The sequence below is a fragment of the Anolis carolinensis genome, chromosome 2, assembly GCF_035594765.1.
Source record: "Anolis carolinensis isolate JA03-04 chromosome 2, rAnoCar3.1.pri, whole genome shotgun sequence".
Taxonomy (NCBI): domain Eukaryota; kingdom Metazoa; phylum Chordata; class Lepidosauria; order Squamata; family Dactyloidae; genus Anolis; species Anolis carolinensis.
In genome coordinates this window covers 61,091,639-61,114,962 of record NC_085842.1, presented here as the reverse complement: position 1 = coordinate 61,114,962, position 23,324 = coordinate 61,091,639, and the positions used below count along the sequence as shown (strand labels likewise).

The 23,324-nt window shown below is 39.2% G+C and overlaps 1 long non-coding RNA gene across 1 annotated transcript; it reads right to left on the bottom strand.

The window, feature by feature from the left end:
• Positions 1–214: 214 nt before the first annotated feature.
• LOC134297183 (uncharacterized) lies at positions 215–5,920 on the bottom strand. Its single transcript, XR_010003943.1, has 3 exons — positions 5,208–5,920; positions 1,089–1,204; positions 215–491 (listed from the first exon to the last, which is right to left on the bottom strand). It is a non-coding gene; the product is annotated as an uncharacterized LOC134297183 (long non-coding RNA).
• Positions 5,921–23,324: the final 17,404 nt, after the last annotated feature.

Sequence of the window (23,324 nt, the reverse complement as noted above, 5' to 3'; positions counted from 1 at the left end):
GAGAGGGATGAGCTCCTGCTGTTAGCCCCAGCTTCTGCCAACTTAACAGTCTGAAAACATGCAAATGTGAGTAGATCAATAGGTACCACTTAGGTGGGAAGGTAATGAAGCTCCATGCAGTCATGCTGGCCACATGACCTTGGAGGCATCTATGGACAATGCTGCCTCTTCAGCTTAGAAATGGAGATGAGCACCAACCCTCAAAGTCGGACACGACTAGACCTAATGTCAGGGGAAAACCTTTACCTTTACCTTACATTTCATTATTACAATGCATGCATGTGTTTGTATCTCTTATGATGTTTTTTTAACCTCTGGTTTGCTAGTAAAACTAAATTACTGTGTTGCAAAATGATGCATTTCTAAAAAAATGTGTCACCAACATGAAATGTTTGGAAAGCTCTGTGCTTGACCTTTATTTGAATATCTGAAAATGTCCCTTACCCATCCCAAGTCTTGACAGTTCAGCAGCTTTCCCAGATGCTTTTTTTCTATAAAAAATTATGAAAGCAAAAATAATTATACATTAACTTTGTATAGAAAAAAACAGGATCTCAGCTGTGATTTAAAGATGAACCCACAAAAAATACTGTCAAGGATTTACTGACCAATACAACACAGATAGTTTTCATAAATTACAAGGAAAGATTAGAGTGAGACTTGAAGAGCTGTTATAATTTATCTTCTCAATAAAAGGAAAGCCGCAATCATAAAATACTATCCCGTGCTTCATTATTTCTTGCTGCTCACAAGTGTTGTGTAAATTCTATCAAATCTAAAATTCCATGGTCTTAAGGGACAACAGGATAGTACAGTCCTATCATCTGAGCAAGCTTCTTTTCTGCTGCTCCAGATGAGCCTGATCCATTTGACTGACAAACTATTTGAAAATATCTCTTGCTGCTGGTAAGAAATGTTTGACAGTGAAATATAGTTCCTTGAAAATTCCTTCATCCCAGATTTTTCAGAGGCCTTTGACTGCCATAAATCAGCAGGGCCTTAGTGTTGGATATATGACCCTTGGGCTGCCTTTCAATTCTATGATCTTAACATGAATTAATATGGTATTTTCCCCACTTTTTCCATACCAGTGACTGTGGTTGTTTCCATGTCACTGTAGATTTGTTCTGTAGTTTAATGTTCTTTGTTTTCTTGTTTAATATCCCACCTTTCTCCTGACATGGAACCCAAGGTAGCATGCAACCTGTAAAACACAATGCTTTGAAGTACAAAATGTAAAACATTAAATTATATTTCTGTTTTAAAAACATTGGTTAAAATGCAGGTAAAAATCAGTTTTTCAAAACACGTATGTAACATAATGAAATAGAAAGAATCTCCTGCATCTAAAGTTCAGTCTGCCATGTTTTATTAAAACCCAAAGGTCACTTTAATAAAAAAAAAATGCCTTTACTTGTTAGCAGAAAGGCAGAAGGGAGGGATTCAACTTTACTCATGTAGAAGGAAGGCCTGCTTCCTGGGAGCGGCATAATGGAAGGCTTTCTCCAGTGTCCTCTACAAACTTGTCTATGGCAGTGATGGAACTGGGAGGGGCAGGGGGAGCTTCCTCTGTAGATCTTTGAGCTTAGGTGTGTTCATACAGAAAGATACAATTTTTCAAATAGTCTGCACCCAAGCCATGCAAGACGTTAAAGGTCATCACCAGCACTTTGAATTCTGTCCAGAAATGGATTGGCAGCTGATTCAACGTGAAGGTCACATGATCTCCTTAACCTGCCCCAATCAACAGCCTGGCTGCAGCATTTTGCACCACTGAAATTTGCAAACAGTTTCCAAAGGCACAGAGTGTATTAGAGTAATCCAAAGAGTATGTAATTAAGGTATGTGCATCAAGAGCCAGGTCTGGCTTCTCAAGAAATGGGTGCAATTGGTGCACTAGTTTTAGCTTTGCAAATGTACTCTTGGCCATAGCAGACACCTTGGCACCCAGGCCCAGCTCTGAGTCCAGGAGCACACCCAAGTTGTGAACCTGGCATTTCAAGGGAAGTGTAACCTCATCCAAGACATACTGAAACTCTAGTCCTTGATATGCCTTTCAACTGACCAGGAGCACCTCTGTCTTGTCTGGATTAAGTTTCAGTTTGTTTGCCTTCATTCAATACATGACTGATGACAGACACTAGTTTAACATAGGGAAAAGGAGAACTAGAGGAAGGTGTCATCATCATACTGGTGACATCCAACCTCCAAACTCAGGAGAACTTCTTCAGTAGTTTCATTTAGATGTTAAATAACATGGGGGACTGCAGGTGGCCATGGGTTCAAACTGGAGTCCAACAGCACTGAATCCTCCTTCTAAGTTCACCCCTCCAAGAAAGACCAGAAAGTATTCATAACAGTGCCCTCAAGCCCCATCCTAGAGAGGAGACTCAGAAGAATACCATGATTGATAGTATCAAAAACTGCTGTCATGTCTAGCAAAACCAACAGAGACATGTTCCTCCTATCCAGTTCCCCATGTAGGTGATCCACCAAGGCAATCAAAACTATCTCTGTTCCATTGCCAGACCTGAAGCCATATTGTAGTGGATCTAGATTTCACGCAGGAGTTGAGAAGCCACCACAAATTGCAGAACCATGCCCAGAAGAGGACTGTCCCACTGACACAGAAAACACCATCTGACACTATCCATCACTTTCAACACAAAAGCAACTTCTAGTCAGGAAGCCATGAAAATTCAGACAATTTTAAGTTGCAAGCCCATTTTACTATCCAAATATAAAATCAGTAAACATATTTATACTTAATTTGATTTATTTATTGCTTTCGTATCCCTTTGGCTTCCTGAAACACTTCTGTACCATACAATACCACCAAATTAATGTATCTGTGGCATTTCACTATCTCTAACATTTATCCTTAACAAAGGAAAAGATGTAATCCAGCTTTCACAGTGTGACATAGGAAATACATAGGAAATGACCTTGTTCCATTGTTTCTGATCTGTGCCAAGACAGAGAGCACCAGGTTATCTCTTTACATATTTATTTCATCCCCTCGTTTGACATTTACATTAAGTGGTATTCCCAAATTAATTTTGTTCCTTCTCTCTTTACCTATTTATTGTAAAGCTAATTAGATATTTTCAATTTCTTGCAGGATTGTTTTCAGTCTAGAAATTAGATGTTCCAAATTTGTGAGTAGCCATATCACTTTGATTTAACATTTGAAATAAAAACAAAGTAGCATAATTAGGAACCCATTATATAACCTACAAAGCCCCATTTTTTCTGATGTAACAAAATAATCAAATGTATCCTCTTCATAAATTAACAGGTGGATTAAAAAGAGGACAAGAGAAGAAGAGAGTGGAAAGAATGTTTTCTAATATTTCCTATAAATCCCATAGGTTTATTTTAAAAAAGAAATAATTAACCTGTTGTCGAAGGCTTTCATGGCCAGGATCACAGGGTTGTTGTGTGTCTTTCGGGCTGTGTGGCCATGTTCCAGGAGCTTCTGGAACATGGCCACACAGCCCGAAAGACACACAACAACCCAAATAATTAACCTTTTTCCTATCATGCCTTCATTCCTCTGCAGGATCTTTCCTGAAATAGTGACTGGAAAATCTCAAACATTTAGAAATCTTAATAAAGATGTATTTTACAGTTAAGATGAAAGACTGGAGGAATTTGCAGACTATCAAATTACATTCTGACAGTCCTTGCGATGGTTTCAGGGAACAGTTAGGTCTATTTGTTTGGACAGTTCCTCAAGAACAAGTTCACAGGCTTGTTGGCAGTCCTAACAGTGGTAACTCAACTCTGATTCCAATTTTCTTTGGGTTCTTTGACCTCTGCTGCCAAACTGTGGGGAGATCTAGCAGTGCAAACTGATGAGTATCCCTTTAGGAAACCCATCTGAACTGTACATGCTGCCATTTTGGTAACTTATTAACCGCATCCCCTGGATCGAACTACCATTATAGGATTTCTATCACTCAGTGCCAGCAGCTGCAATCTCACCAGGAAACCTTAGCGCTGCTGGTGTTGAAATGATATACAGACAGGAGATTGCAGGCTTTGACGTCATTCCAATAGGACAAAACTCATCTGTTTGTCCAAAGTAAAGATTGCAAACAGGTGCCTTGGAAAACAGGTCTTATGCAAGGGAAGAAGCATGCATTTGACCTGAAATACTATTCTGCTTTCTCCTGCTTTGGTAAGACATCACTATGATGTCCACTTCTGAGCACCACAGTTCAAGAAGGATAGTGACAAGTTGGAACATGTTCCAAAGAGGGTGACCAAGTGGGTAGTGAAAAGTCTAGTAACCCAGTCCCATGAAGAATGGCTTGAGCAGCTGGGTATGTTTAACTTTGAGAAGAGAAGGTTGAGAGCAATATATTTGAAGGAATGTCATGTAGAAGTTGAATCAGGGTGATTTCTGCTGCTTCAGAGATTAGGACATAAACCAATGGATTGAAATTGCAAGAGAGAGAGAGAGAGAGAGAGAGAGAGAGAGAGAGAGAGAGAGAGAGAGAGAGAGAGAGAGAGAGAGAGAGAGAGAGAGAGAGAGAGAGAGAGAGAGAGAGAGAGAGAGAATGCATGTTGCTTTGTGCTTTGAAACCATTTCCAATGAATGGTGATCTATCATGAGGTTATCTTGACACAGTTTGTTCAAAGGGGAGTTGTCCTTGCCTTTCTCTGAAGCTGAAAAAATGTAACATATCCAAGATTTCCATGGCTAAGTATGTATTTGAACCATCATCTCCAGAGTTGTAGTCCACTACATTACACTGCTTCTCGAAAGAAAGAAAGAAAGAAAGAAAGAAAGAAAGAAAGAAAGAAAGAAAGAAAGAAAGAAAGAAAGAAAGAAAGGAAGAAAGGAAAAGCAGCAGTGTCTAGGGCAGGCATACACTGTATAAAGCTGCAAGTTGTCCCCTGATGCAGGAAAAAATTATTCCAAAGGACATTTGGTCCTTTACTTGTTTGTTTGCTTGATTGTTTATTTTTATCCCACCTTTTCCCCAATATTGGGACACAAGAAGCTAACAAACCTTAATAGAAGTACAATTAAAAGTCTTTACAAAAATGCAATCATATAAAGTTATTGTTAAAATAAAACAAAATAATCTATATAAACTTAAAAACATTCAAAACAAACCAATTAAAACAGCAAAACAGAACACTATTAGACAGACATTCTTGCAGTCAGCTCTCAAGAACAATAGATCAAATTTTACCTTGAGTTTTTTCTCAGATCCACCACCATCACAGTTGCATTTAATTACGATGGTGGAGATGGTCTTCTCAGTGGCTGCTACCAGGCAATGGGGCTTGCTCCCACAGGAGGTTCAGCTTCTCTTTCCCCTGCTGTCTTTTCAACAAGCAAAGACCTTTTTAATTTTCAAAAGCCTTTGATTTTTCATCAATTGTGCAGAGTATTTTAATATGGTGTCCCAGACTTTAATCTTATATTTAAATATGATTTCAAATGATTTTACATTAATGTTTTACATCAATGTTGTCAACTTTAAATAATACAACACAGCCCCTGTATTCATGGGTGATATGTTCCTAGATAGTCCCAAAATGTTATATATTGCTTTGATTATATTTTCTTTACTTGCACAATAGTGGAAGAAAAGCAATCCCAGAATTTGAAGAAGAGCCATACACAGTCAGGTTCAGTCTTGGGAGTAACACAGCCAACTTTAGATGCCTCAGCCTAGTCATCAAGATGGACAGGCTTCCTGGATTCATGTTTAAAAATGGCAAGTTACAAACAATGGCAGCTGGTGGGGCTAACAGTGGGATGGGACTTTAGTTTGAAAAGATCTCTCCAAGTTGCTGTGCCCTATCCCCACCATAGGTTTGGCACCATGCTAGTTAAGTCCTTTAAAGTTGAAACTGAAACCTGGGAGTTGATTCATTGTCCCAACTGGCATCGGAGTCACCAGCCATCACTGATGTTACAACCAACCTTGGACAGGTAACAATGGATGTAGCAAGGGCACAATGAAATCACACCTCATAAATTATGTGAGTGAGAACAATATCATTTTTATTGATGTAATGATTTTATTTTCCAGTCAATCTTCACACATGGCACAATGGGTTAAACACGCAGTTGCTTTTTTCAAATTGTAATGAATAATTATATTTTCAAAATAAATGTAACAAATAATGGCCACAAATTACTTTTTGAAAAGCAGTTTCTGGTTTCAGTGTTTATTTTATAGTTCTTGCTGCGCTGTTGGGCAAAACGGGGAAGCACTGAATATCTCTGACCTCCCACACTTCAAGCTTGTGAATAGTGCCTGCTAAAAATAAAAATGAAGAAAAAGATAGAGTTCCTAACAATCAACTGTATGCTGTTTTTCCCCCATGTCCTGTTTCATGTCATGTGCTATGTGAGCAAAGGGATCAGGAGCTTTCAGCCCAGGGTAGCAGAAACAGGCACCATCTTTATGCCCACTGGCTACAATGGTTTACTTTCTTGGAAGTTGTCCAAGGACCAGGAGCAGATGACTCATGAATCAGTGGCACCAGTCCATGTACTACAGCTTTGAATCCCACTGTTCTGTATAAAAATCAGAGGGTGTTTGGGACTGTGTGCAATACCATACATTTCTGTATTACTTGAAGACCCTGCCAAAATGAACAGGAGTGAAATGTGGTAGGGGAGTTCTTTATCTTAGGACTTGTCTTGGACACATGCAAGTGCAAATAGTGATTGATCTTGCCTAAAGCAAAAAAAAAAAAATTAGATTCCTGAGCTATTTTTCAAGCAGAGACATATTGTTCTCTTTTAAAATCTCTCCTTATTTAATATTTCTAAGAAGAAATCAAAGCTGCTGATATATATTATTTCATGCTGGGAGCCTTCTTGCAGCCACCTCCTGCCCAAGGCCCGAGCAAAGCAAAAAGCTGAAGGATATTTTGCTTTCGTCATTACAGCTGCAAGATCACAGCAGGTGCAACCAGTCTATTTATAGGCCTCTCAAGTGTCGGTTCAAACTGTTTGCACTTTCTATAGATTATACATCAAGTGCAAGCAGAATACACTTTGGAGCCAGAGGAATGAATTAGCCCAGGTTAAAGCGGCAGCCTTTTAATTGAAAACATCTGGGAAAGGACACGTTCTGGCCTTATGCCCAAGCCTGTGCGCAAAGCTCTCAGAAAGCCAAGTTGATTGCTTGACAAACAACACGGAGTTCAAACGAAACTTGCAGACAGATTGTTGTTGTTATTGTTGATTTGCATTACCTCCCAAAGAGATTTTTCAAACCTCTACTTTATTCTACTGTTTGGAGTAAGTATATGTTGTTTGACACCCAAATTGGGATCATGGTGGATTTGTAGTGGAGGGGGAAGGGAAAGGCTAGGACCAGGTTGGTGGGTGGTCACAAAAATTGCGTGGTCACCTAAAAAACTCCATTATTCCCTCCATGGAAGGGTAGCTCCACTGTTTGTACTGGCACCTGGAAAAATTATCTTGCCCTCTTTTTTTCAAGATATGGTGTTATATGAGAACATTTGCATGTATACCATTGCACATATTAGCAGGTGTTGCCATAGATCAGATTTCTCCAAGCATTTCATGTTGGTGACACAAAATGCCTCATTTCACAACAACGTAATCCAGTTTTATTAGCAAACCAGAGGTTAAACCAATTCCTTATAAGAGATACAGACACATACATAAATGTACGGGAACACAATATATGTCATGAAAACCTTTCATTTATATATTTTAAAAATACATGATTTGTAAACAATAACGTATTTCCAAGATTTTTGTCATTTATGAATAACTACAATATATGTAAATATGTACAAAAAATTTAAAAATTCTGCCTTGGCGACACACACACCTACTCGTTGCAGCCGACACACTTTGGAAAGCTTTGCCATAGATTCATGTGGGAGAATCTAGATTTCTAGATCCTCCAATGCAATTCTATAGTATACTTTGGCCAGAAAATTAAAATGTTGTTTATTTCAGGTATGAAAAATAAGGTTCCAGATTATACACAGAAATCCTTATATATGAAGGATCCTGGAATAGATCCCTCATGTAATAAATAACTGGACTGGACTTGCTGTCCTGACAGCCTCTCACATCACCTGTCCATTGTGTCCAGGCTATTTTGCATTACACACAGAGAAATGTACCTCTTTATCTTGTACTATGGCAATTAGTCTCGCTGAGGATTGTTTATGCGGTTGTTTGATATTCTTATGTTATATTTTAATTGTGGTTTTAACTGTTTTGTTACTTTTTTTGCTTTTGCTTTACCTATGTTTTTACTTTGATGGATCATTTGTGAGCATTTGCCCCCTGTATAAGCTACCCTGAGTCTCATTTGGGAGATGGTGGTGGGGTATAAAAATAAAGTTGTTGTTGTTGTTGTTGTTGTTGTTGTTGTTGTTGTTGTTATCTTCAAAGTTACATTTTCCGCATAATACTTGCCTCCAACCCACCTTTAAAATATATGCATTTTCCAATACCACACACTTTCAGCATGTCTCCCTTCTCTCATTAAACCCAAATATGGAAAATATGGTTTGATCCATCACAAAAGGAGCTTATAGCCTTTCTTTGCTTCCAGTTGCCTCTTGGAGTTGATGTTGTGTGAGTGTGGAGTCTTATGCAATAGCATCTAATGTATGGGGAAAAACTTTTATACTGTGTTTTGAAGGGTTTCTCTAGACTTCCATCTATTCCCCCAAAAGGATTCTCCTTTTATTCTTTCAGTTTTTTCTCCAATAATTGTGGAATAGTTGCACGAAGGAAAACATATACACATCAACACACATCACTGTCCAACAAAGGCAGAAGTGTTACTAGTAAGCAAGCCAGTGGAAAATACTGATTATTGTTTCTTAATGAGTTTTTCCTGGTATTAGAAAACTCAGAGGTTTACTTGGAACAACCCAAGACAAGAAGAACATCATTTGGATTGAGCAAAGACACATGCAAAGAAAGTCTCCCGAGCCTCCACCATGGCATGTTAAAGAGCCCATCTGGATTGCCTCTCTGGGATGTAGTTGGGATGGAGTTGTGATGAAAATATACAGGTTATGAGAAGTGATTAGAGATATATGATCGTTTGCTACCACACATGGTGGAAGGAGCAGAATGAAAGTTTTAGCAACAGCTCCCTCTGGCTGTAAGTGTTGTTATCATTACTGAGGGAGGCATTGACCTGCTGTGCAAACTGTGGATGGGAAAACTCAGAAAGAGCAAGCTTAAATGCAATATTGACACAAGAGGCCATTTAGCTAGAAAACAGCTTCCAGGATCCGTTGACATCCTGGTTCATGGAACAGCTGTGCTTCCAAGCAGGTGTGGCCTGAGGGAGGTCAAATGATTGGCCAGGGAGCTGGATCCTTCCAGCTCCATGTGGGTTGGATGCAAATCAAGGGAGGACGGCTGCTTCCAGGAAGCATAGAGCGCTAGAGCCTTCATTTCAGGATAGCAAAGTTGTCAGATGACTCGAAAAACCTGCCTGAGCTACTCCTGTGCCATTAACAGCAGCAGGAACTGGTAAAGGGAGCAGCGGACACTGTTGATTATGGAGAAGAGTACTTTGTGCCTTTCCTTACTTTTAATGCTCTTTGAGGGAAATGAATGAAAACTGTCCCTGTTGAAATGCACTTCTGTAATCTTTTAGATCATGTAATGATTTTTCAGGAGTTCCTCTTAATAGGGACAGCTCTCATCCCTTTCTTCAACCTAAAGAGTGCCTTTTCAGTGATGCCTTGCAGTACCATTAAGGTGTTCTAATTGGTTGCTTTAACTAATCTTTCATGTTTTAATTGCTCCCATTCTATTTGATTTTATTATTAGCTGTCTTAAGACACATCTTATTTTGTGCGGGGAAAGAGAAGAAAGGGAAGGTAAGATCCTAGCAAACAAGCAAATTTCTCATGCAGCTAAGGCACAAAGGCCATGCTATATTTAATCTATAGCCTGCAGCTGCTCCTCTGTATTTTCTTCAACTAATGAGAGAGATGTGAAAAAGGAGTTTCTGGGAAGGGAGAGGAGATTTGCCTCTTTTCTATCCAATATCCATCCCCCACAAAATCCTCCATCTAATGATAAGGGAAAGATATCTCCTAATGCCACATGCATATGAAAAATCACACATCCTTGCTCCCCTGATTCTAGAGAAAATCCTAGAGGAAGCTTGATAGATTATTTAATCTCATTCTGCAATTTTACCAAGAACTGTTCCCTTCTACGTTGTTAAATAAAGAAAAACACTGTTCAAGTGCAATTCCTGCACAATAATAGTGTGTTTGTCTGGTGATTACCACATGGTGCATCTTACCATAGTTTAATTGTTTCCAACTCGTTCTTGGATAGTGTATTATCATTTACAGGGGAAATGTATTAATGGCTCCAATACCACTGTAGTTGCAGCACTATTTCTGGTGCAATAGTTTCCTTTGGAAGCAGTCCTGTAATTGCTGCAGCCACATATAGAGAATTGGTGTGATCCTCCTCCAGTCCCCTTCCCATCCCCAACCAATATGTGGTCATTCAATGCCACTGTGCATGAACTGAGCAAGGCAAATACAAGAAAGGAGAAGGAGCCAGTGTGACCGTGTAGAAGACTTATCACGAGAGCTAAAATCAACAAAGTGGAACCATTGTAGAAACAATGTGATTACCATGAGACCTCAAACTGGTGTGATAAAGTTCATTGTGGCCTTTCAGTCTTGAAAGCTCAATTTTAATCTTTCTTTCTCATTCCATGTTTCCCTACATAAATATGATATGCCTATACAGGAGTACTAGGTAAAGTAAAGGTTTGCCCTGATGTTAAGTCCAGTCATGTCTGACTCTGGGGGTTGGTGCTCATCTCCATTTCTAAGCCGAAGAGCCGGCATTGTCCATCAAGAGCAACTTAAAGGAGATAATAATAATAATAATAATAATAATAATAATAATAATAATAATAATAATTCATTGGAATTTATGTCACAAGTACCACCTGCCAGTAGTAAAGAACTGGTGTGATCACAAACCTGCAAAGGTAGTGGAAAATGAACATGCAAAAATACTATGGGACATTGAATCCAGACTGACAAAGTTTTGGAATACAACACGCCAGACCTCACGGTGCAGAAAAGAAAAATAGGTGCACTGGATGCCATGCCAAAAGATCTCAGCTGCCATTTGAAAACAATAAACATTGACAAAATTACGATCGGTCAACTGCAAAAGGCCACCTTACTGGGATCTGCATGCATCATCTGAAAATACATCAAACAGTCTTAAATGTTTGGGAAGTGTTTGACTTGTGATTCTGAGATATGAAATCCAGCATATAGATCTCGTTTGCTGTGTCATAATCTGTCATTGTGTCAATAATAAACACTTTATTTATATTTCACACTTCTCCCCGAAGGGACTCAAAGTGGATTAAGGTATATATAACAGACACAGACAGGCATTCAGTGCCTTGTTACATGACATACAATGAGACAAAAATACACAGGCAAAGGCAAAGACTTCTCCTTTCATGTCTGGCTCTGGAGGAGGTGCTCATTTCCGGCTCTGGGGGAGGTGCTTTTTCTCCATTTCCAAGCTGAGAAGCTTGCATCCATAGACACCTCCTGGTCATGTGGCTGGCCTGATTGCTTGGAGCATCTTTCTGCCTTTTTCTGCCAGAGCAGTAACTATTGATCTACTCACATTTGCATGTTTTCGAACTGCTAGGTTGGCAGGAACTAGAGCTAACAGCGGGAACTGACAGGATTTGAACTGTCAACTTTCAGGTCAGCAGTTCAGCAGCACAAGGGTTTAACCCATTGTGCCACCGAGGCCCCTTCTACACTGCCATATAATCCATATTATCAAAGACGATAATCCAGATTATCTGCTTTGAATGGGATTATATGAGTCTACACTGCTATATAATCCAGTTCAAAGCAGATAATCTGGATTTCATCTTGTAGTGTAGGAGAGGTCAAAGAGGACTTACTAAGAAGTGTGAGTTTGTCTCCGAAAGAGGAATAATAACAAGAAATGGTCAGTTCGGTGAGATAACCATAACCTACTCCTTGCAGATAGCAGGAGCTGCAGAATTAAGGGACAATTTGTTACAAATCCTCCATGTTGGACAACAGCTATGATGAACAGGAACCAGTTGGCCCTTGTCAGGAAAAAAAGTTTTAATTAACATTGCAGAAGACACTTGCTGAACAGGTTTTGAATAAATGAATAAAGAGAGAGTGATCATAACTATAGAGATAATAATAATAATAATAATAATAATAATAATAATAATAATAATAATAATAATAATAATATACTGCTGGCATTATAAATTGGACACAGGCGGAACTGGACAATTTGGACAGAAAAACAAGAAAACTCATGACCATTCATCATTCACTGCACCCTCGCAGTGATGTTGACCGGCTCTATCTGCCTAGAAGATCAGGGGGCAGAGGACTCTTACAAGTAAAACAAGCAGTCAAAGAAGAAGAACATGCCCTGGCAGAATATGTCAAGCAAAGTGAAGAACCTGCTTTGATTGAAGTCAAAAATCAGAAACTCCTCAAAACACAGCAGACAAAAAACCAGTACAAGAAAACCACACTACAAAATAGAGCTGACAGCTGGCACAACAAAATACTGCATGGAAAGTTCCTTGACAAAATTGAAGGAAAAGCTGATAAGGAGAAGACCTGGCTGTGGCTCACGAATGGGACCCTGAAGAAGGAGACAGAAGGCCTGATCCTTGCAGCCCAGGAGCAAGCCATCAGAACAAATGCAATTAAGGCCAAGATTGAAAAATCAGCTGATGACCCAAAGTGCAGACTGCAAGGAAACCGACGAAACCATTGATCATATCCTCAGCTGCTATAAGAAAATTGCACAGACAGACTACAAACAGAGGCACAACTATGTGGTCCAAATGATTCATTGGAACTTATGCCTCAAATACCACCTCCCAGCAGCAAAGAACTGGTGGGATCACAAACCTGCAAAGGTCATGGAAAATGAACACGCAAAGATACTGTGGGACTTCCGAATCCAGACTGAGAAAGTTCTGGAACACAACACACCAGACATCACAGTTGTGGAAAAGAACAAGGTTTGGATCATTGATGTCGCTATCCCAGGTGACAGTCACATTGATGAAAAACAACAGGAAAAACTCAGCCGCTACCAGGACCTCAAGATTGAACTTCAAAGACTCTGGCAGAAACCAGTGCAGGTGGTCCCGGTGGTGATGGGCACACTGGGTGCCGTGCCAAAAGATCTCAGCCGGCATTTGGAAACAATAGACATTGACAAAATTACAATCTGCCAACTGCAAAAGGCCACCCTACTGGGATCTGCACGCATCATCCGAAAATACATCACACAGTCCTAGACACTTGGGAAGTGTTCGACTTGTGATTTTGTGAAACAAAATCCAGCATAACTATCTTGTTTGCTGTGTCATACAACGTCGTTGTGTCAATAATAATAATAATAATAATAATAATAATGCACTTTATTTATATTCTGCTTTATCTCCTCGGAGGGACTCAAAGCGGATTACAGTATACATATATAAAGCAAACATTCAATGCCTTTTACACAGTGAACAACAACAACATATACCGGTAATATGCAGACAAGGTAAAAGGCCTTCCCCTTTCATCTCCATCATCTATTACCATTTTAAATATAACACACAGCTCTATATTAAGTGCCGAATAGAATCACTGTGTTTGTTCTCCATCTAGCTACTTGTGGAAAAAACAATGCTTTGGCAGCACTAGGAGAAAATTAGCAGCAATAATTTGGCAAAGCTAGAAAAAAGTGTAAATAAACACTTATAGGTGGACAATGCCTTTTTGTAGTGAACTAGCCACACCCAGATAATTGATATTACTCATGGTCTGGAGAAATGGTCAAAACAGGAGCTTTAAAAATAACAAGTATATCCTATAAAGCTGTTTGCTTCTGTCTGACTCACCACACACATGATTTGATTATTGGAAGTGGGGGGAAATTGACATTTTTGTACAACTCATGACCAGAATACACAACATAACGCCAGAAATGGAAGTCAACACGGCAGAAAGCAAACCACACACAAATGTGCTGTGAAAGATCAGGGGTGGAAAAGAGTTTTCCCCTTCACACATTTAAGCTAGTACAGACTGAAGAAGAGTGGATTTAGGCAGTCAAGAGTGTTAAGTCTTAAAAATAAAACAAGCGATGTTTGCAGGACTGAAGAGAGACCTGTAGTCATGCATCCTCAATTCATAGGAACTTCAGCCTAATAATACAATACTAAAACATGCCATTACACAAGCAGAGATGTCTGATTGCAACTTAAAACCACCCTCATGGCCATAAGAGACCTAAGACACCCCACAGAGAAGCAGATTGTTTTTACAATTTTTATTATCAAGTTCATCAGCTCAGGCCAAAAACATTAACAAAAAAAGACTCCCATTTAGTTTGAGTGTGATTTATGTATTTAAAATTGCAAGCTTATCCACAGCCATAGTCAACTATGTTTAGTTGTGCGTGTTTTAATCTCTGCTGCTGAATAGATTGTCTAACTTCTTTCCAAATAGACACTTTGAAAAAAAGGTTTAAGACACATAGCTTAAGAAATGTTGCCCCGTAGGATATGCCATGTTTTTATTGGGAAATAGGGCATTTTTTTCCTATGCAAGTACAGGCCTGGGTAGAGCTCCTCACAAACTAACCAAACCCTCACCTTTTCTTGATGGGTTTTTTTCTAAGCTATGGGTTCAGGAATAAAAAAATTATCATACAAGTCCACTTGGTATCTGAACCATTTTATATGAGTATATTTATGACTGCAGTTTGATACCACTTTAAGTGTCCTTCAGTAGTGCTGGTGCCTTCAATGTCAGAGGAGCACTGCTTTTTAGTCTGAACTTTAAAGAACTGTTCAAAGTGTTGACTCCTTTGGGAGGATGGAGGATTGGTATGGTTCCACACATTAGGTGGCTCCTTAAAAATTCAGACTAACACCCAGAACAGATTCACAGACCCATTAACTTAAAATCCACCAAGCGCCAGAGCTGTCATTATGACATCCTGTGATATCATACGATGTGCAGTTTAGTAAGATTCTTAGAACACTCTGTTTTTGTTCATTCCCCAGAACTACACTAGATTCCTATAGCAGGGAAATGTCTCACCAAACTACAAATCTTAGTGTTCCATAGGATGCCATCATGCCAGTTAAAGTAGTATCAAACAGGTATGATTATAGGGACAGAATTGCTCGATTTTGTGAATATCCGGAGAAATGCAACCTCTTCTTCTTGATAACATTTATGTTTTGTAAGATAAGACTAAACTGCAACCCTATACCATGGCAGGGACTAGGCTCCTTTAAACACCGCATGCCTGATGTCAAAGGAAACCTGAACTGGATTGAGCCGCAAGCTATAGAAGTACTTGGTGATGGGACTTCTCATAAATGATCCACCACTCCATGGTTCTGCTTGCTTATGGTCAACTGTAGATCTAAAACAGTGGTTCTCAACCTGGGTCTTCCAGATGTTTTTGGCCTTCAACTCCCAGAAATGCTAACAGCTGGTAAACTGAGATTTCTGGGAGTTGTAGGCCAAAAACATATTGGGACCCCAGGTTGAGAACCATCAATCTAAAATAAACATACCCTCCTTGCTTAGCATAGCCTCCAAAGCCATTGAACTGGTCTCTTTCAGCCTCCAGAATGGCTGGTCTCTTTCAGTCTCCATACTGGAAACAAGTATCTCTCTGCTCTAGACTTATTTCACCTTGAAAGTTTGCTAAGTGTGTTCTTTTATTTACCCAAGAGTGCAACATTTCAAAATGTTGTGACCAACCCCTTCATCTGGTCAGTTCAGATGGATTTTGTACAGCTCTAAATAACAGCAACTTGGCATTTCATCCTTGTCCTGCCCATATTGAGTGAGCGAGTTTATCCCTGAAATTAACTTGGCCTTGCTTGAACTATGCAGGAGTGAAAGCACTCTAAGTCACCCTCACAATGGACAATAAGGCTTCGCGGAGAGGGACAGGCATTCTATCTAGTTCTCTCTGTGCTTTCTTTAACACACCTTGAAGAAACTAGCAAGAATCTCTGAATTGATGTAGAAATTCACTGAAATCCATCACAAGTTGGCATTGAACACTACCCTTCCAAGCTTCCTGGCAATTTATAACTACTTTAAAAGCATCATTCTGGTTTGTTTGTTCACTTATGGCAATCCTATGAATTTCATACACTTTATTTTTGTGAAATGAAAGACCCTCAAGATAATTAATGGCAATAACACAGTGATATAAAATTTAAATCCTACAAATCAATGTTAAAATGAGTTAAAATGAGAAGTAGAAGTTAACACAATAAACTGATACATTAATCAAAGAGTAAAAACAGCCATTCATAAGTTGAAAAGATTGTTAGCAGCTACCTGCTGGGGATGCTCTATCATCATCACCACCATCCCATTTTTATCTCTGTAATTGAGATTCAAGCTCCTGCATTTAGCAGAGATTGGTACCTCTGAATAAATCTGGTCAAGAAACCCTAATATAGGATTGCCATAAATTAATTAGACTTGAGGTTTCCTAACAGCAAAAAGAAGAAATGATGGACATACACATAAAGAGATTGTTACTAGAACATAGCAGGTAGTTGGCGCATGTGGCTCATTAGATATTGTTGAACTGCATCTTTGATCACTTCTTACCACTGGCTAAGACAGGCATGGGCAAACTTCAGCCCTCCAGGTGTTTTGGACTTCAACTTCCACAATTCCTAACAGCCGGTACATTTCTCTTGAAACATTTCTCTTGAAATGTTGTACTCTTAGATTGCCGGTAGGCTGTTAGAAATTGTGGGAATTGAAGTCCAAAACACCTGGAGGGCTGAAGTTTGCCCATGCCTGAGCTAAGATGACTAGAGTTTATGGAGGTTATAGTTTAATGGGATCTGGATGATGATACATTCCCCCAAAACTGATATATTGTACTCTGGAAATGATGAATACAATAGTTCATAGACTGGGCACTGAAGAACAGAATCTGACACAAGACACTGTCAAAGTTATCATTTTACAGCAAGGAATAGCCAAAGCAAACAGAAGTTAAACAGAAGTTGGCAGACATGTACAAATGAGATTTGTCCATCAGAGGTTCTAGGGTTGTCTGACATTTTTTTTCAAGGATGTTTGGCCCTCAGAAAGACCAGATATTTGAAAAGAAAAAATGAAGGTTTTGCAAGAATCTTATGGTGTCGGTAATGTAACATTTATCGTGGGGAATAAAATAGGTGATGGGGCTGGATTATCCCATTTCCCTGGGCCAGATGACATCAGGGTCATCTGGACCTGGAGAATGTTGTGAATTGTACTTTGCCAACAACTGAATGGTCACACAATACCCACCCTGGCTCTAGGAGGTAAACTTTAGAGGAACAGGGATGGAGCCAGGATGAACTAACCAGCTGAGTCAGAATAACCTGGTAGAGTCTGCTATTTACTGCCTACTGGTTACCTGGGAGATCACAATTCTGCAAGCTGGGCAACTACAACATTGCTTCTAAAGCTGTGAAAGTGCTAACAAAATAAAAATCCACATTTTTTAAAAATCACTTGTTTTGCTTAAGATTCAGGGTTTTGATGGAGTTGTTCCTCATGGTTTTGCATCATCATGAGGTGAAATGTACCAAGCACTTTCAGGAGTTCACATTCTGTTGTGATAGAAAATTCTTCCCAAGGCTTTGTTTATGTTAATTACCATCAAGTCAACTTAGACTTATGGGAACCCTATGAATGGCAGACCTCCAAGTCACCCTGTTATCAACAGCCTCACTCAGGTCATGCAAACTCAGCTTCCTTTATTGAGCCTATCCACATATAATGCAGCCTTCCTCTTTTCCTGCTGCTTGCATCTTACCAAAAGGCATTGCCTTTTCTAGTTAGTCCTGTCTTCTCACCTCAATTTAGTCATCTTGGCTTCTAGGGAGAGTCCAGGCTTCATTTGTTCTAAGAGCCATTTGTTCCTTTGGATGTCCCCAGTATCCACAGAACTCTTTTCCAGCAACATTTTTCAGATGAGATAATTCTCTTCCTATTACATTTCTTTACTATTCAGTTTTCACAACTATGCATAGAAAACAGAAATATAAAGGCATTGATAATCCTGACTTTGGTATTTAATTATATATCTTGGTACTAGAGGATCATTTGTAGTTTCTTCATAGCTGCCCTTTCCAGCCCTAGTCTGATTTCTTCACTGCAGCCTCCATTCTGATTAATGACTGAGACAAGAATGGAAATTCTTAAAATAGACAACTTAACACCTGCATAGAATTCAAAGTGCCAAATGAAGCAGTGCTTAGAGAGAAAAAAATCATACTTCTAGCTCTTGTGGAATTTCCTCTGAAGATAGCAGGTGTGGATTGGATAATCTCTAGATTAAATCCACATAGCAGACTCTAACCAATTAATAGAAGAAAGTACTACACTGATCAAATTTGTTGTGCAGTTGGGAGAATTAACTATCATTGGGATTGCAAACACTCCTAAAATCTTTTTAAAAAAAGACATGTCACCTAAAAACATAGAGAACTATATACAGTAGAGTCTCGCTTATCCAACGTAAACGGGCTGGCAGAACGTTGGATAAGCGAATATGTTGGATAATAAGGAGAGATTAAGGAAAAGCCTATTAAACATCAAATTAGGTTATGATTTTACGAATTAAGCACCAAAACATCATGTTATACAACAAATTTGACAGAAAGGGTAGTTCAATACACAGTAATGCTATGTAGTAATTACTGTATTTACAAATTTAGCACCAAAATATCACGATATATTGAAAACATTGACTACAAATATGTGTTGGATAATCCAGAACGTTGGATAAGCAAGTGTTGGATAAGTGAGACTCTACTGTAGTTCTTATGGAGAATATAGTTTCGTATTTGGATCACTAAAAGCAGACAACGATAATACCCTCAATGAAATCATCAATAGAATTGGCACATCAACAAAATTTCATTTAAGTAAAATGCATTTTTTCTCCAACAAATTAAATTCCTGGGACCTTTTCACACTGTAGAATTATAATAACATGATTGGACTTTAACTGCCATGATAACATCCTATGGAATGCCGAGGCTTGCAGTTTAGGGAAAGATTCTTAAAATCCTCTGCCTGAGAGCTCTAGCTCCTAATCAGACTACAAATTTAGGATCCAATCCAATATAGGTGAAAAATGCAGTAACATAACTGTTAGACAATAAGGTATCTAGGAGATGACTGAAAGTCCAAGATGTCATCAAAGAAGGCAGGAGGCACACTTTTTCAATCAATCAAAACAAAGCCTTAAAACTCTGAACAACCTCCTCTATTTTCCCCCTCTTGAAAAGAGAGTAAAACCCAATATTGGATGACATCCTGTGGCAGATTGCGGTAGTGCACTTAGCAGAGGATAATACATATTTTCCTCTGTTTTCAGCTATCAGGGTAGTGTCCCATCTTCTACTATAGTGCTACTCAAAATAGTGGCCTTTGAACAGATGTCAGACCAAAGTTATCAGCTGCTGATCCATGTTGAGTTGCTAAGGGAAGAAGTAAAATATTGTAGGCAAGGGAGTCAATTTAATGCTGGTCCTTTGCATAACATAACTTAAGAATCATTCCTCTATCTCAGTGGTTCTCAACCTGGGGTCCCCAGATGTTTTTGGCCTACAACTCCCAGAAATCCTAACAGCTGGTAAACTGGCTGGGATTTCTGGGAGTTGTAGGCTAAAAACATCTGGGGACCCCAGGTTGAGAACCACTGCTCCATCACTCCCCTATTGAGGAATGAAGGAAACTTCTTTGTGTTGCCTTTGAACTGGTGCCTGAAAGAACAGATTAAGTAGGAGATCTTCCACCTTACTGGGATTAGGGGTACAGGACCACCATGAAAGTGAAAAGTCATAAATAAATAAATTGCTGTTTTAACCTGAGAGAACACCTTTCTAAGAATCTCTAGGTACTCCAGCAAGATTCTATGGTCAACTTGCACTGACAACTTACCAAAGAATTGCATTGGAGAACCTAGAGAGTCCTAGGGAGTGTTTTCTCTAGACCAGTGGTTCTCAACCTGGGGTCATCAGATGTTTTTGGCCTACAACTCCCAGAAATCCCAGCCAGTTTATCAGCTGTAGGATTTCTGGGAGTTGAAGGCCAAAAACATCTGGGGACCCCAGGTTGAGAACCACTTCTCTAGACAATGTCTTCCAGCATGACTAGAGAAAGTTGACGCATGATGGACCTGGAGATTTCTACAGAGAACATTTTAAATTAAATCCACAAAAGTAAAAAAAAAAATCACAAATGTGGAAGGGACTGGCAAAACCACATCTGAGTGCTTCTAGTCTAAGAAAACCCCATGAAATTTCATGGCTGGATGGCCATCTGTTGTGAGTGGCTTTGATTATGCATTCCTATCTAGCACGGGATGGCCTTTGTGGTGTATCCCAACCCTATGGGTGACTTAAAGGCACATACACATACATACCTCAAAAATCATGATCACGGATGTTTTATATCGCTTTAGAGCAGACAATGAAAATATTGAAATTGATAAAGATTATCCATATTTTGGAACCAATCATAAATCAGAATGAATTAAAAAAATAGAAGACAAGGGAACTCATCAGATGCAGAACTCGGCAATTGCAAAGCTTCCCTTTTTAAAAAAAGAAAGAAGACTATTTCAGGAAACATTTTTTAAAAGTAATAATGTGCATATGTGAAATTAATCATGATCAGATTGAATAAATCTATAAAAACAAATTAAACCTCTAGAATATAGATACAGGGAGGAAACAGCCAGGCTTTGAAGCTTCAAAGCCATTCAATGCTAATCAAGGTGGCCAGCTGCAACATTCACACTTGCCTCAAACAGACAAAAGTTCTTTCTCCCAGCCTGGACCTTCCACAGATATATAAACCCCACTTGCCTAGTTTCCAACAGACCTCACAACCTCTGAGGATGCCTGCCACAGATGCAGGTGAAACATCAGGAGAGAATTCTTCTGGAACATGGCCATACAGCCTGGAAAACTCACAGCAACTCAGTGATTCTGATCATGAAAGCCTTCGACAACACATTTCAGGAAACATTTTTAAAAAGTAATAATGTGCATATGTGAAATAAATCATGATCAGATTGTATAAATCTACAAAAACAAGTTAAACCTCTAGAGCAGGGGTCCTCAAACTTTTTAAGCAGAGGGCCGGTCCACAATCCTTCAAACTATTGAGGGGCCAAATTATCATTTGAAAAAAAAAAATACAAATTCCTATGCACACTGCATATGTCTTATTTGTCGTGCAATACAACAATACTAATTAAAGAACAATACAATATTTAAAAATGAAAACAATTTTAACCAACATAAACCTATCAGGATTTTAATGGGAAGTGTGGGCCTGCTACTGGCTAATGAAATAGGTTAATTAGGATTGTTGTTGTTGTTGTGTGCCTTCAAGTCATTTCAGACTTTGGGTGAGCCTAAGTCTAAAATTAATTAATTAATTATTTACTACATTTATTTACTACATTTATATCCCACCCTTCTCACCCCGAAGGGGACTCAGAGCAGCTGTATGTACATACAATATATTATTAGCATATATTAGCATCATATATTACTATATTGAACTATACCACTATACTGTAATATTATATGTAATATATAACATATAATTAACATTATTATATGGTATTATTATTATTATTATTATATTGTATAACATAATATTTTATCAATATTATATGTATATACAATACATTATATTATTATTATTTATTATTATTTACAGTATTTATATTCTGCCCTTCTCACCCCGAAGGGGACTCAGGGCGGATCACATTATACACACATAAGGCAAACATTCAATTCCCATAAACACATCAAACAGAGACCGAGACAGACAGACGCAGAGGCAATTTAACCTTCTCCTGAGGGGATGTTCGATTCTGGCCACAGGGGGGAGCAGCTGCTTCATCATCCACTCTGACAGCACTTCCTCATTCCAGGTCATAAATTAGTTAAACTTGCCTCCCCACTTTTATAAGTGGTACCTTATTTCCTACTTGATAGATGCAACTATCTTTCGAGTTGCTAGGTCAGCAACGAGCAGGGGCTATTTTTAATTTTTAATTGACGGGTGCTCACCCCGCCACGGGTTGGCCTCGTACTCATGACCTCATGGTCAGAGTGATTTATTGCAGCTGCTCAACAGCCTGCGCCACAGCCTGGCCCCTGATATAAAAATATTATACGAGGGCTATCCAGAAAGTAGGCTACATTTTGGATTTTAAAAAGATCAAAGTATAGGATAAATCATTTACCATATGCAGCTGAAAGACACTTCCCAAAACTACAATCTCATGTAATCCCCATTTAAATTTAGCCACGTTTCTTATAGATAAATGAGTTTGAAAAGTACTGCACCAGTAAATTTGCCGCCTCTCTCCTCCGTTTCCAACAATGGGGGCGTGGCTGGCAGCGCAGTGTTTTGGCTACGCTGCAGGAAGGGAGAAGGGGGAAGAGCCGAGGACACAGGCAGGGAATTTACTGGTGCAGTACTTTTCAAACTCATTTATCTATAAGAAACGTGGCTAAATTTAGATGGGGATTACATGAGATTGTAGTTTTGGGATGTGTCTTTCAGCTACATATGGTAAATGATTTATTCTATACTTTGATCTTTTTAAAATCCAAAACGTAGCCTACTTTCTGGATAGCCCTTGTATTATAAAACTGAGGGCGGGGGCCAGGTAAATGACCTTGGAGGGCTGCATCCGGCCCCAGGGCTTTAGTTTGGGGACCCCTGCTCTAGAGTATGCATGTTATATTCTGCCTTTCTCCCAGCATAGGATTCAAGGTAGCTTGCAATCATTTAAAAACACAACATTACTTTTTTTAAAAAAACCCAATTAGTACAAAAGTTACAAAGCAGAGCTCTGTTATTTAAAAGACACCAATTCAAGATCACATCTAAAACATAACAAAGTCAAAACAAAGCTTAAGCGGCTGAGGGGGGAAAGGAAAGGGCCTGAGGCTGTGAGGAATGGTGGGAGTGGGAGTCCAATACCCCTGGAGGGCCCAAGCTTGCCCAGGCCTGGTAAAGATGCACCCACAGCATCCCTGTCTCCCTCCCAGACTGGACGCGATGCAACCTCTCTCTCTCCCTATTCCGAGAGAAGTCTCCTTCCCCTTTGTGACCTGGTATCTCCTAGCGACGGGAGAGAAAGGTTGCCTGGGCGATGTCAACAAGACAGGCGAACAATGGAAGAG